Source organism: Callorhinchus milii, unplaced genomic scaffold, assembly GCF_018977255.1.
Source record: "Callorhinchus milii isolate IMCB2004 unplaced genomic scaffold, IMCB_Cmil_1.0 Scaffold61, whole genome shotgun sequence".
Classification (NCBI taxonomy): domain Eukaryota; kingdom Metazoa; phylum Chordata; class Chondrichthyes; order Chimaeriformes; family Callorhinchidae; genus Callorhinchus; species Callorhinchus milii.
In genome coordinates, this window is record NW_024704802.1 from 123,934 (window position 1) to 136,088 (window position 12,155).

General features: G+C 48.7%; 1 long non-coding RNA gene across 2 annotated transcripts; it reads left to right on the top strand.

Moving 5' to 3' along the window:
* Positions 1-369: 369 nt before the first annotated feature.
* On the top strand, positions 370-8,563 carry LOC103173814. 2 transcript variants are annotated; one of them, XR_006085929.1, is made up of 3 exons: positions 370-399; positions 3,815-3,982; positions 4,149-4,603. It is a non-coding gene; the product is annotated as an uncharacterized LOC103173814 (long non-coding RNA). The 2 variants fall into 2 exon arrangements; XR_006085928.1 differs by lacking the exon at positions 370-399 and adding an exon at positions 8,393-8,563 and having other exon boundaries at positions 3,682-3,982; positions 4,149-4,433.
* Positions 8,564-12,155: the final 3,592 nt, after the last annotated feature.

Genomic DNA, 12,155 nt, shown 5'->3' on the forward strand with positions numbered 1-12,155 from the left:
TGTTTGTTTGTGTGAGAGTAAATGTGTATCTTTGTCTGTGTGTTTGTCTGCTATGTGTGTTTGCTGGTGTGTGTGTGCGTGTGTTTTGTGTGTGTGTGTGTGATTGTGTGTGTGTGTGTGTCGCACCCCTACAACCTGTCCGGCATCAAACAAACTGTGAGTGACAGTGGGTGACACACACTGTGTTTACTCTGATCCCTGTTATGTCTCTGTGTCTCTGATCTCCAGGTTGGACAGTAACAATCTGACAGCTGATTGTACCGAGGATCTGACCTCCGCTCTCAGCACAAACCACTCACTGACGGAGCTGAACCTGAATAATAATAATCTGGGAGATTGTGGAGTGAAGCGACTGTGTGAGGCTCTGAGGAACCCGGAGTGTAAAATACAAAGACTGTGGTAAGTAACGCACTGTGTCTCCAGAGTCTGAATGACTCCAATATCTCAATGTGTTTATTGTGACTGTCTTCAGTGCGGCTGAATATTGTAACAGGAATCGGTGTGTCAGTGTGAGGCCACAAACCATCGTTTACATCAAACTCTCAACATATATTAATCGGTGTGTGTGTGTTTCAGTGTGTGCGCGTGTCTGTGTGTGTCTTTGTGTGTGTGTGTTTTTTGTATGTGTGGCTGAGTGTGTGTATGTGTGTTTGTATGTCTGTGTGTGTCGGTACGTGTTTGTGTGTGTGTATGTGTGCGTATGTCTGTATATATGTGCCTATGTGTGTTTTTGTGAGTGCCTTTGTGGGTGTTTGTATGTATTTGTGTGTATGTGTGTGCGTTTTTGTGCATGTATCCCTGGGTGTGTTTTTGTGAATGTTTTTCTGAGTATGTGTGTGTCTCTGTGTGTGTTTGTCTGTGTGCATTTGTCTGCTTGTTTGCATTTGTTTGTGTGTGTGTGCACTTTTGTGTGTATTTGTGCTGGATTCTGTGTTTTTGTGTTTGTTTGTGTCTTTTATTGAGTGTTTGTCTGTGACCTTTGTGTGTTTCTATGTGTTTCGCTATGTATTTCTGTGTGTGTCTTTGTGTTTGCGTTTCTGTGTGTGTGTGTTTCTGTGTTTTTGTGTGTGTGTGTGTTTGCCATTGTGTGTGTTTGTGTTTGCAAAGGTATGTTCGCATGTGTGTGTTTGTGTGTGATTTTGTGTGTTTGTGTGTATGTGCGTTTATTTGTGTGTGTGGGTCTGTGTGTGATTTTGTATATGTTTCTGTGTGCTTGTGTCAGTGTTTGGTGTGCGTGCTTGAGCGCGTATGCTTGCTTGTGTGTGATTTTGTGTGTGTGAGTTTGTAAGTATTTTTGTGAATGTTTGTGTGCTTCTGTGTGTGTTTGTTTGTGTGTACGTGTTTGTGCATGTATGTGGGTGGTTGTGTGTGCTTGTGTGTGTATTTATTTGTTTCTGTGTTTCTATGTGTGTGTAATTGTGTGCGCGTGCGTGTGTATTTTTGTGTGTGTTTGCGTATGTTTGTGTATGCTTGTGTCTGTTTGTGATTGCGTGTGTTTCTGGGCTTATGTGATTGAATTTATCGGTGTGTGTATTGCATGTGCGTGTTTGTGTGTCTGTATGTTCCTCTGTGTGCGTGTTTATCTGTGTGTGTTTCGTGTGTGTTTGTTTGTTTTTATGTGTGTGTTTGTGCGATTGTGTGTTTGTGTTTGCGTGTGTGCTTGTATTTGCGTGTGCGCCTGTGTTAGTTTGTGTATGTTTGTTTGTGTGTTGTTGTTTGTGTGTATGTATTCGAGTGTGCGTCTATGTGTGCATTTCTGTGTGTGTATTTATTTGTGGGTGTATGTTTGTCTATGCGTGTTTGTTTTGTCTGCTTGTCTGTGTTTGTGTGTATTTGCGTGTGTGCTTGTTTGTGTGTTTGTGCATGTACTCGTGTGTGTTTTTGTGTATGTTTGTGTGTGCGTTTGCTTGTGTGTGCAGTTGTGGTGCGCGTTTGTGTGCGTATATGTGTCTGCGCATGCGTGGGCAAGCTTGTTTGTGTTTATGCTTGTGTGTTTTTGTGTGTGTGTGGTTTTGTGCAGTTGTGTATACTTGTGTGTTTGTGTGTACTTGGTTGTGTGTGTTTGCGTTTTTTGTGTGTGTTTGCGTGTTTGTTGGAATGGAATCTTGTTGTTGTTTGTTTGCGTGTGTCTGTCTTTCTTTGTACATGTGTTTATGTGTGTGTTTTTCCGTACGCTTTTTTGTGTATTTGAGTGTGTGTTTGTGTATGTCTGGTTGTGTATGTTTGTTTTTCGCTTGCGTTTTCGTGTCTGTGTGTTTGTGTGTCTGTGTGCTTTGTGTATGTGTGTCTGTGCGTGTATTTCTCTGTGTCATGTGTTTGTCTGTGTGTAAGTGTGTTTGTGTGTCTGCGTGTCTGTGTGTATTTGTGTTTGATTCTGAGTGTGCTTTTGTGTGTGCTTGTGTGTGTTTGGGTGTGCGTGTGTGTTTCTATGTGCGTCCCTGTGTGCGTATGTTTCAGTTTGTGCATCTGTGTTTGTATTTGTGTGCGATGTGTATGTGTCTTTGTGCATTTGTGTTTGTGTGTTCGATTGTGATTGTGTGCGTTTGTATGTATTTGTGCGTATGTGCACATTTGTGTATATGTGCATGTGTTTTTGCGCTTGTATTTCAATGTGGTCTGTGTTTGTTTGTGTGTGTGATTATATATGTGTGTGCTTGTGTTTGTGTGTTTGTTTCCGTATATGTTTGTGTGTTTGTTTTCGCTTTTCTGTGTGTATGTATTTTTGTGTGTCTGTGTTTGTTTGTGTGTGTGATTGTGCTTCTCTGTGTTTGTGTTTGTGTGTGTGATTGTGGGTGTACCTGAGATTGTTTCCGTTTGTTTGTTTGTGTGTGAGTGTTTGTGTCTATGTTTGTGTTTGTTAGTGTGTGTGTTTGTGTATATTTGTGTGTGTGTGTTTCTGTGTGTGTGTTTGTTTGTTTGTGTGATATAGCGAAAATCGCTACATCAAATGGAAGGATTATTATTGTTATGTACATGTATTTGTTTTTGTATATGTTTGTGCTTGTGTGTGTTTTTGGGTGCTTCTTTGTGCTTGCGTGTTTGTGTGCCTTTGCGTGTGTTTGTGCGTGTGCTTGTGTGATTGCTCCTGTGTCTTTATATGTAAGTTTGTGTGTGACTTTGTTTGTTTACGTCTGTGCGTTTGTTTGTGATTGTGTGTGTATCATGGGTGCACTTGGGTCTGAGTGAGCTTCTTCATTTGTATGTTTGTGTATGTGTACGAATGTGTGTCTGTTTCTGGGTGCGTGTGTGTGTACTTGTGTGTTTGGTTGTGTGTGTGATTGTGTGTTGGTGTGTGTTTGCGTGTCTGTGTGTTTGTGTGCGTCAGTGTGTTTCTTTGTGTATATGTTTCTACGCGTCTGTTTTGTGTGTGCTTGTGTGTTTGCTTGTGTGTATTTGGGTGCACGTGTGTGCTTGTGTGTGTGCGATGGTGTTTGTGTGTGTTTGTGCATCTGTGTTTTTGTGTGACTGTAAGTGTGTTTGTGTGTATAATTGTGTGTGTGTTTGTGTGTGCATAGTTGTGTGGTGTGTGTCTTTGTATATGTATGTTCCTGTATGTGTGCGTGTGGTTTGGTTGTGAGCTGTTTGTGTTTGTTTATTAATCTATGTGTGTCTGTGTCTGTCTATGTGTGTTTGTGAGTTAGTGTGTGTGTGCGTGCATGTGTGTTTGTATGTGTGTGTGTGGCTGCATGTGTGTGTTAGTGTGGGTGTGCGACCTTACAACCTGTCCGGCAACAAACAAACTGTGAGTAACAGTGGGTTATACCCACTGTGTTTACTTTGATCCCTGTCATGTCTCTGTGTCTCTGATCTCCAGGTTGGACAGCAACAGACTGACCGATGGCTGCACTGATGATCTGGTCTCCGCTCTCAGTACAAACCGCACACTGAGGATCCTGGGCCTGGAGTGTAACTCCTTCACAGACGGCTCTGTCCCCGCTCTCCGCCGCCTCATACAGACCTGCACCAGTCTGGAGAGGATCAGGTGAGTGTTTGTGTCAGTGTTTAATGTGATCAACACACAGAGAAAGGGCTGTGTATCAGAATGGGAACAGTTTGAAGGGATTTATTTATGTATTAAACTGCGGCACGAACAGTTTACAGTTTGTACCATTATCCCGTGGGTTTATTTCCTGTTTAATGTGTTTCAGGCTGAGGGGGAATGAGTTCAGTTCAGACGGAGAGAATCAGCTGAAGTCACTGCGGGGAATCAGAGCTGAGCTGAGAGTGCAATTCTCCCTTTTTGACTGAGGCAGTGAGTGTCCACACAGTCTGTGTAATATGGAATATATTCTGGACACTGTAGTGACTGATTATTAAAGATGTTGATCCTGATTCCTCTCCCATCTCTGCTCTGGGGACCGTTATTGACACACACCGCCTACGGGCGTGCGGGCGGCTGGAGAGCCCCGACCCTCAGTCACTGCTAAACTGCTGTAAGCGACCACAACTGATGCATTTTCTCTCACAGTCTCTCTCTCTCTCTCTGTCAGTCACTCTCAGTTTATATATTTCCGTCTCCCTATTTCAGGCTCTCTCTTTCGTTGTCTCACTTCGTCTCCGTCTCTCGCTGTCTCTCTCTCTCTGTGCCTCAGTCGTCAGTGTTTGTGTGTGAGATCCTGAGAGAGAGATCAGTCCGAGTGTTCGTGTGTGTGAGAGAGTGAGATTGCAGACCGTGTGTGTGAATGAAAAGGAGAGGGATCAGTCAGTGGGTTTGCGGGAGAGGGAGTGAGCTGTCAAAATGTGTGCGTGTGTCAGAGAGAACAGTTATTGTGCGTGAGAGAGAATGAGAGCAGTCAGCGTGTGTGTGTGAGAGAGAGAGCAGTCAATGTGTGTGTGAGAGAGAGCAGTCAGTGTGTGTGAGAGAGAGAAGTCAGTATGTGTGTGTGTGGGAGAGAAGTTAGTGTGTGTGTGAGAGAGAGAGAGGGAAGTCAGTGTGTGTGTGTGTGGGAGAGCAGTCAGTGTGTCTGTGTGAGAGAGAGCAGTCTGTGTGTGTGTGTGTGTGAGAGAGAGAGGGGGGGGAGTTAGTGTGTGTGTGTGAGAGAGCAGTCAGTGTGTGTGTGTGTGAGAGAGAGAGAGAGAGAGGGAAGTCAGTGTGTGTGAGTGTGTGAGAGAGAGAGCAGTCAGTGTGTGTGTGTGTGAGAGAGAGCAGTCTGTGTGTGAGAGAGCAGTCAGTGTGTGTGTGTATGTGTGTGTGAGAGCAGTCAGTGTGTGTGTGTGTGTGTGAGAGAGCAGTCAGTGTGTGTGTGTGAGAGCAGTTAGTGTGTGTGTGTGTGTGAGAGCAGTCAGTGTGTGCGTGTGAGAGCAGTCAGTATGTGTGTGTGTGGGGGGGGAGAGCAGTGTGTGTGTGCAGGAGAGCAGTCAGTGTGTGTGTGTGAGAGAGAGAGAGAGGGAAGTCAGTGTGTGTGTGTGTGTGAGAGAGAGAGCAGTCAGTGTGTGTGTGTGTGAGAGAGAGAGCAGTCAGTGTGTGTGTGTGAGAGAGAGCAGTCAGTTTGTGTTTGTGTGTGAGAGAGCAGTCAGTGTGTGTGAGAGAGCAGTCAGTGTGTGTGTGTGTGAAAGCAGTCAGTGTGTGTTTGTGTGAGAGCAGTCACTGTGTGTGTGTGTGAGAGCAGTCAGTGTGTGTGTGTGAGAGAGAGAGAACAGTCAGTGTGTGTGTGTGTGTGTGTGAAAGCAGTCAGTGTGTGTGTGTTTGAGAGCAGTCAGTGTGTGAGTGTGTGTGTGAGAGCAGTCAGTGAGTGAGAGCAGTCAGTATGTGTGTATGTGTGTGGGGGGGGAGCAGTGTGTGTGTGTAGGAGAGCAGTTAGTAAGTGTGTGTGTGTACGTGTGTGTGGGAGTAGTCAGTGAGTGTGTGTGAGAGCAGTCAGTTTGTGTGTGTGTGAGAGCAGTCAGTGTGTGTGTGAGAGAGAGAGCAGTCAGTGTGTGAGTGGGGGAGAGCAGTCAGTGTGTGTGTGTGTGTTAGAGAGCAGTCAGTGTGTGTCTGTGAGAGAGCAGTCAGTGTGTGTGTGTGTGAGAGAGAGCAGTCTGTGTGTGTGTCTGTGTGAGAGAGAGCAGTCAATGTATGTGTGAGAGCAGTCAGTGTGTGTGTGTGAAAGCAGTCAGTGTGTGTGTGTGTGAAAGCAGTCAGTGTGTGTGTGTGTATGTGTGTGTGAGAGCAGTCAGTGTGTGTGTGTGTGTTTGAGAGCAGTCAGTGTGTGTGTGTGTGTGGTGTGAGAGAGCAATCAGTGTGTGTGTGAGAGCAGTTAGTGTGCGTGTGTGTGTGTGTGTGAGAGAGAGAGCAGTCAGTGTGTTGTGTGAGAGCTGTCAGTGTGTGTGTGTGGGGGGGAGAGCAGTGTGTGTGTGTAGGAGAGCAGTTAGTAAGTGTGTGTAAGAGAGAGCAGTCAGTGTGTGTGTGTGTGTGTGTGCGAGAGAGAGAGGGAAGTCAGTGTGTGTGTGTGTGTGTGTGAGAGAGAGCAGTCAGTGTGTGTGTGTGTGAGAGAGAGCAGTCAGTGTGTGCATGTGTGTGAGAGAGCAGTCAGTGTGTGTGTGAGAGAGCAGTCAGTGTGTGTGTGTGAAAGCAGTCAGTGTGTGTGTGTGTGTGAGAGCAGTCAGTGTGTGTGTGTGTGAGAGCAGTCAGTGTGTGTGTGTGTGTGAGAGAGAACAGTCAGTGTGTGTGTGTGTGAGAGCACTCAGTGTGTGTGTGTGTGTGTGTGTGTGAGACAGAACAGTCAGTGTGTGTGTGTGTTTGAGAGAGAGAGCTGTCAGTGTATGTGTGGGGGAGAGCCGTCAGTGTGTGTGAGTGTGTGTGTGAGAGAGCAGTCAGTGTGTGTGTCTGTGTGAGAGAGAGCAGTCAATGTGTGAGAGAGAGCAGTCAGTTTGTGTTTGTGTGTGAGAGAGCAGTCAGTGTGTGTGTGTGTGTGAGAGAGCAGTCAGTGTGTGTGTGTGTGAAAGCAGTCAGTGTGTGTTTGTGTGAGAGCAGTCACTGTGTGTGTGTGTGAGAGCAGTCAGTGTGTGTGTGAGAGAGAGAACAGTCAGTGTGTGTGTGTGTGTGTGTGAAAGCAGTCAGTGTGTGTGTGTTTGAGAGCAGTCAGTGTGTGAGTGTGTGTGTGAGAGCAGTCAGTGAGTGAGAGCAGTCAGTATGTGTGTATGTGTGTGTGGGGGGGAGCAGTGTGTGTGTGTAGGAGAGCAGTTAGTAAGTGTGTGTGTGTACGTGTGTGTGGGAGTAGTCAGTGAGTGTGTGTGAGAGCAGTCAGTTTGTGTGTGTGTGAGAGCCGTCAGTGTGTGTGTGTGAGAGCAGTCAGTGTGTGTGTGAGAGAGAGAGAGCAGTCAGTGTGTGAGTGGGGGAGAGCAGTCAGTGTGTGTGTGTGTGTGTTAGAGAGCAGTCAGTGTGTGTCTGTGAGAGAGCAGTCAGTGTGTGTGTGTGTGAGAGAGAGCAGTCTGTGTGTGTGTCTGTGTGAGAGAGAGCAGTCAATGTATGTGTGAGAGCAGTCAGTGTGTGTGTGTGAAAGCAGTCAGTGTGTGTGTGTGTGAAAGCAGTCAGTGTGTGTGTGTGTATGTGTGTGTGAGAGCAGTCAGTGTGTGTGTGTGTGTTTGAGAGCAGTCAGTGTGTGTGTGTGTGTGTGTGTGTGTGTGAGAGAGCAATCAGTGTGTGTGTGAGAGCAGTTAGTGTGCGTGTGTGTGTGTGTGTGTGTGAGAGAGAGAGCAGTCAGTGTGTTGTGTGAGAGCTGTCAGTGTGTGTGTGTGGGGGGAGAGCAGTGTGTGTGTGTAGGAGAGCAGTTAGTAAGTGTGTGTAAGAGAGAGCAGTCAGTGTGTGTGTGTGTGTGTGCGAGAGAGAGAGGGAAGTCAGTGTGTGTGTGTGTGTGTGAGAGAGAGAGCAGTCAGTGTGTGTGTGTGTGAGAGAGAGAGCAGTCAGTGTGTGCATGTGTGTGAGAGAGCAGTCAGTGTGTGTGTGAGAGAGCAGTCAGTGTGTGTGTGTGAAAGCAGTCAGTGTGTGTGTGTGTGTGAGAGCAGTCAGTGTGTGTGTGTGTGAGAGCAGTCAGTGTGTGCGTGTGTGTGAGAGAGAACAGTCAGTGTGTGTGTGTGTGAGAGCACTCAGTGTGTGTGTGTGTGAGACAGAACAGTCAGTGTGTGTGTGTGTTTGAGAGAGAGAGCTGTCAGTGTATGTGTGGCGGAGAGCCGTCAGTGTGTGTGAGTGTGTGTGTGAGAGAGCAGTCAGTGTGTGTGTCTGTGTGAGAGAGAGCAGTCAATGTGTGTGAGAGAGCAGTCAGTGTGTGTGTCTGTGTGAGAGAGAGCAGTCAATGTGTGTGAGAGCAGTCAGTGTGTGTGTGTGAAACGCGACAGCCGATGGCGCCCAGCGACGCGTCCACAAACAGCCGGGGGTTGAAGTGACCAAATTATTATTACTATTATTATTCCGAAGCGATTATTACCCCCGGAAAGTGATATGATGATTCCATTTTGAAGATGGAGAAAAATGCTAAGTTCCGGGTGATGTTGAGCTGAGGTCCTCCCCCTCCACCCCCGCACCCCGAGGGCTCAGCAGGTAAAACACACCTTTATAATAATAATAATCCTTGCATTTGATTTAGCGCTTTTCACGTCGGGAGGACGTCCCAAAGCGCTTCACAGAACACGCTGGAAAGAGAAGTGACTGTATATTTGTGGGCGAACGCGGCAGCCAATTGCGTACAGCGATGTCCCACAAACAGTCGTGGATTGAAAATGACCAATTTATTTTTGTTTTCTGTTTTTTTGGAGGGATTATTATTAGGCTCTGTGTGGAGTAAGGAAACTTGCCCAAGGTTTCGCCCTGACCGGCCTGAAATTGAGCTCACGTGTCCCGCTTGCAAAGCGAGTGCTTTACACACCCAAACAGCCACACTGCCTTCCTTTACTAACATGGGCGCCACCGTCTCCCTCACTCAGACGGTATCACAAGGGGAGCGGCTTTGACCCGAGGCCCCGAGCCCCCTCCCTCCCTCCTCTCTACCCCCAAACCCTCCTCCATCTTCCTCTCTCCCGCTCTCTCCTCCTCTCTCTCCGCCACTCTCGCCTTCTATCCCCACTTGACCCTCCCGCAACCTCCCTCTGTTCCAGCCTGGGAACCCTCCGCCGGGCTCACCGCGGCACTCGGCGTTGGCTGTCCAGCAGCAGCCACACCGACTGCCCCATTCCCCACCACACTCGCCAGCCACCCCGGACCCGGGGAGCCAACCTCTCATCCCTTACCGCGTTTCCCCCACCCCTGCTTCCCAACCTGGAACCCCCTCCCTCCCCACATACCCTTCTGTCAACCGTTCCATCCACATCGGACTACAAAACGTCCGCTCCCTCTGTAGCAACGCCCTGGTCATCAACGATCTCATCCTTGATGAGAGCATTGACATCATGGCCTTAACGGAAACCTGGCTCACCTCAGGTGACACCTTCCCCCTCACGGAGGTCACACGAACCGGCTACATCGCACATCATCTCGCCTCAACCGCCGAGGCGGTGGTATAGCCCTTATCTCAAGGACGCCACTTACCCCATTCCCCTATGCCTCTGGCTCTTTCCCCTCTTTCGAACCTCACACTCTCCCACCCGTCCTTCCTCTCGCTCAAAATCCTCCTCCTCTACCGGCCCCTTAAAATCTCTCCCAACTTCATCTTCGATATTTCGACACTTCTCACATCTCTCTGCCTCTGCTCTGATCGCCTCATCATCCTGGGCGACTTCAAACTGCACTTCAATCCCTCCTGCTCCATCTCCTCAGACTTCTCTTCCCTGCTCTCCTCGCTCAACCTCTCCCTCCATATCAACTCCCCCACTCACAGTCACGGCCACCCGCTCGACTTGATGATGACCCGGGGCTTCAGTGTCTCGGATGTCACTATTACCGACAAGGCTGTCTCCGACCACCACTTCATCTCCTTTACCACCTCCACCCTCCTCCCCACCTCCACCAGATCCACCACCATCTTCTACCGCCCCTGGAAGAAGTTAGCCCCACAATCCATAACCGCTGCGTTTGAGTCCTCTGAACTCCTCTCCCGCTGGCGTTCAACCCTCACCGACCCCTCTTCTGCTCTCACCCTCCTCCACAACAACCTCTCCTCCACACTTGACACTCTTGCCCCTATCACCTCCCGTACTGTCTCCTACTCTCGCTCCTCCCCCTGGTTCACCAGCCACCTCCGCTCACTGAAGAGCCAGGTGCGAGCCGTTGAACGCACCTGCGTCAAATCTGGCCTATCGGTACACCGACAAATCTGGCCGGACCTCCTCAAAATCTACCGCTCCACTGTAGCCTCGGCCAATTCGTCCTTCTTCTCCAGGATAATCCAGGAGGTGAAGAACAACCCCAGGCTACTGTTTTCTACCACATCCCGACTTCTCCGCGCCCCCCGCCACCGCGCGCAGGTCATCTCCTGCAACCTTCACTGCGAGGAGATGCTGAATTTCCTTCAATCCAAAATCAAGGGAATTCGCTCCGCGGTCACTTCCCCTCCAACATCCACCCACCCCCCACCCCCTACCTCCCACACTCCGACTCCTACCAATCCTCCCCGACACACTTTCGTACCCATTTCCCCACCCTCTGTCACCAAACTCATCCTGTCCCAGAAAAGCAACATCTCTCCCTTGAACCCATCCCCAATCCACTCCTTATCTCCCAGCTCCACCTCGTTGCCCCACATATCACAGACATCGTCAACCTGTCCCTCTCCTCTGGCTCCGTTCCCATTCCCTTAAAAACTGCCACCATCACTACCACCTTGAATAAACCCTCCCTTGATGCGTCGCAGCTATCAAGCTACCGGCCCATCTCCAACCTTCCCTTCCTGTCCAAGGTCCTGGAAGGAGTTGTCGCCTCCCAGCGGCGCTCTTTCCTCTCCACCCATTCATTATTCGAAGCCTTCAGTCGTGTTTCCGTGATGCCCATAGCACAGAAACTGCCCTGGTCAAGGTCACCAATGACATCCTGATCATCTGTGACCAGGGCTCTCTCTGCCTCCACGTCCTCCTCGACCTGTCGGCAGCATTCGATACGGTCGACCATGCTGTCCTCCTCCACCGCTTGTCCTCCCACCTCAACCTTCAAGGCCCTGTCCGTCAGTGGTTTAGGTCGTACCTCTCCCACCATCTTCACTTTGTCTCCACAAATGTTTTTTCCTCCAGCCCCCGTGCGGTGTCCCTCAAGGCTCTGTCCTCGGTCCCCTCCTCTTCACCCTCTATATGCTCCCCCTGTGGTGACATCATCCGCAGACATGGGTTAACTTCCACATGTATGCGGATGACACCCAAATCTACCAAGGCTGCACTCTCCACCTCTCAAAGCCATCAGGAACCTCGGGGTTCTGTTCGACTCTGAGCTTTCCTTTCTCCCTCATGTCCGCGCCACAACTGGCACCGCCTTCCATCACCAGACGACGACACAACCTCACCCCTCACGCTGCTGAAACTCTGGTCCACGCCTTGATCACCTCAAGGCTGGACTATGGGAACTCTCTCCTCGCGGCCTTCCCGGCCCTCCTTCCACACTGCAGGTCATTCAGAACTCTGCAACTCGTGTATTGTCCCACACAAGGCTTCGCGCCAACATCACTCCCACCCTCGCTCCCCTCCACTGGCTTCCCATCCCCCAGAGGATCGAATTCAATAATAATAATAATAATAATAATAATCCTTGCATTTGATATAGCGCTTTTCACGTCGGGAGGACGTCCCAAAGCGCTTCACAGAACACACTGTAAAGTGAATTGACTGTATATTTGTGGGCGAACGCGGCAGCCAATTGCGCACAGCAATGTCCCACAAACAGTCGTAGATTGAAAATGACCAATTTAATTATTGTTTTTTCTTTTTTGGAGGGATTACTTTTAGGCGTGTGGAGTAAGGAAACTTGCCCAAGGTTTCGCCCTGCCTGGAATTGAACTCAGGTCTCTCACTTGCAAAGCGAGTGCTCTAACCACTGAGCTACAGGACTCCACGTAGCGAGTAGATGTATTTTAATGTGAATAAATGTAAGGTTATGCTCACTGAAACAGGATACATAAAAATGCCACAGGGTGAATGAATGTCCATTAGAAAAAGAAAGTGATTGGTGTTCATGCCAGTTCTACTAATCAATAGAAAGCAGTTATAATCACATATTGAAGTGTACGTATCAATCATATTTGACTGCAAGTTTAAACATTATT